The sequence below is a fragment of the Arachis ipaensis genome, chromosome B04, assembly GCF_000816755.2.
Source record: "Arachis ipaensis cultivar K30076 chromosome B04, Araip1.1, whole genome shotgun sequence".
Lineage (NCBI taxonomy): Eukaryota > Viridiplantae > Streptophyta > Magnoliopsida > Fabales > Fabaceae > Arachis > Arachis ipaensis.
In genome coordinates, this window is record NC_029788.2 from 8433526 (window position 1) to 8436260 (window position 2735).

A 2735-nucleotide genomic window follows, 5' to 3' on the forward strand; every position below is an offset into this window, starting at 1 on the left:
CGCCCCACTCAAACGGTTCCTCTTCGTCTTCTTCTTCTTCTTCTTCTTCTCTTCTTCTTCTTCTTCGTCTTCGTCTTCTTCTTCTTCCTCTTCCTCTTCCCCCCCACTGCATGAGTCTGTGTCTGACTTAGCACAACAAGAAGAATGTTGTTCATAGTATGGTTCATCACAAATTGGTGTGAGTGAATTGGAATTTCCCTTTTCACCCTCAGGCCTTGCATTATGTTCCATGTTGTGATTTGGATTATTGTAGAGGATGAAGGAAGAACAATAAGGGTATGAAAAATATGCTGAAGAATTATTAAATTGTTCTTGTTCTAAAAAGTCAAAGGGTTTCATCATATTCTTTGTTTTTTCTCTATAATCCATTGCTGAAGATGATGAAGGGTGGAAAAATTTTGCTCTGTATATATACACATATTTATGAATAAGAAAAAAGTCATGTTAGGTCCAAATGAAGAAAATGGACAAAGGATAAAGTAAGAAGGTAATTATGATCATGATTCAATTGGACCCTTGTTTTAGAAATTTTGGGTTTAGGCTTAATTCTATTTGAACTTTTTGCTTAATTACTACTACTATGTTAAGGTACAATAATATCTTTGCCCCACTATTGATAATACTTTTTCCCTAAAATATATATTTGACTACTGTTGATTTCAAAAGTATATGATAGATTGGAACCCATATATGACGGTCTGCATAGAGATCTGCATAATACACCCAAACACAGACTATAAATATACCCGATAAAAAATTAAATTTACACCTCTGCTGCAGATTTTAACCCAACACTACCTGAAAGCCACTTGTTGTTCACAAGACCAAAATTAATTAAACTCTCTCTGGTGTATTCAAAATGTCTGATTTACAGGTACTATAATATGAAGTGGTGATCCAGATAGATTGGAACCCATATATGACGGTCTGCATAGAGATCTGCATAATACACCCAAACACAGACTATAAATACACCCGATAAAAAGTTAAATTTACACCTCTACTGCAGATTTTAACCCAACACTACCTGAAAGCCACTTGTTGTCCACAAGACCAAAATTAATTAAACTCTCTCTGGTGTATTCAAAATGTCTGATTTACAGGTATTATAATATGAAGTGGTGATCCAGAATTCCAAATAGATTGGAACCCATATATGACGGTCTGCATAGAGATCTGCATAATACACCCAAACACAGACTATAAATACACCCGATAAAAAATTAAATTTACACCTCTGCTGCAGATTTTAACCCAACACTACCTGAAAGCCACTTGTTGTCCACAAGACCAAAATTAATTAAACTCTCTCTGGTGTATTTAAAATGTCTGATTTATAGGTACTATAATATGAAGTGGTGATCCAGATAGATTGGAACCCATATATGACGGTCTGCATATAGATCTGCATAATACACCCAAACACAGACTATAAATACACCCGATAAAAAATTAAATTTACACCTCTGCTGCAGATTTTAACCCAACACTACCTGAAAGCCACTTGTTGTCCACAAGACCAAAATTAATTAAACTCTCTCTGGTGTATTCAAAATGTCTGATTTACAGGAACTATAATATGAAGTGGTGATCCAGAATTCCAAATAGATTGGAACCCATATATGACGGTCTGCATAGAGATCTGCATAATACACCAAAACACAAACTATAAATACACCCGATAAAAAATTAAATTTACACCTCTGCTGTAGATTTTAACCCAACACTACCTGAAAGCCACTTGTTGTCCACAAGACCGCAGTTAATTAAACTCTCTCTGGTGTATTCAAAATGTCTGATTTACAGGTACTATAATATGAAGTGGTGATCCAGAATTCCAAATAGATTGGAACCCATATATGACGGTCTGCATAGAGATCTGCATAATACACCCAAACACAGACTATAAATACACCCGATAAAAAATTAAATTTACACCTCTGCTGCAGATTTTAACCCAACATTACCTGAAAGCCACTTGTCCACAAGACCAAAATTTAGCAGAAAATCATTCCAATTCCTATCAAATGAGTCTTTGCTATGAGGGTTTCATTTTTCCTCTTTGCTACATGTAATCAATTGATTCTTAATCTCGTTTTCCTTCCTATTTGTGCTCCACTTCGCCCTGATTCAGCTGACAATCTGAGGTTGAATCATCTGTTATCTTCAAAACGAGTTCAAACTTTGATTTCAGAAACCAGAAAATCGAAAAGAAAACGAAGCTGGAGTTACAGAGAGAAGAACTAACGTCAATGACGAAGAACAAACCAATGAGAAAGGAGAAGAAAAGAACGATCGAAAAACCAGGGGAAGACGCGCGAGAAGAAGAACGATGAAATTTGGAAAGAAGGAAAACAAAGAAGGAAACAAATCTTTTAAATTTGGTAGTTATACAAACGCGGGATCTTTGTATAGCGCGTGTAAGTGACGTAGGAGTTGCAACGCGTTTTAGTGGATTAGGCGTTAATGAACTTGTAATAGTTACAAGCCCTAATCGCTTGTATACTGAGCTTTTTCCAAAATAAATAAAGATCAAAAACAGAAAAAAATAAATTTTTTTATTGAGAATCTCGTTATCTTTTGAGATAAGTATCAAAATTATTTAACATTTTTAATCTAAAATTAACTACGTACAAAATTTAAATAGTTTATTAATTAAAATTACCGACGCCAGATGAGTCGTTGGTAAAGTTAATAAATTCTTTTAAAAAATAAATAATATAACGTAAACTCAT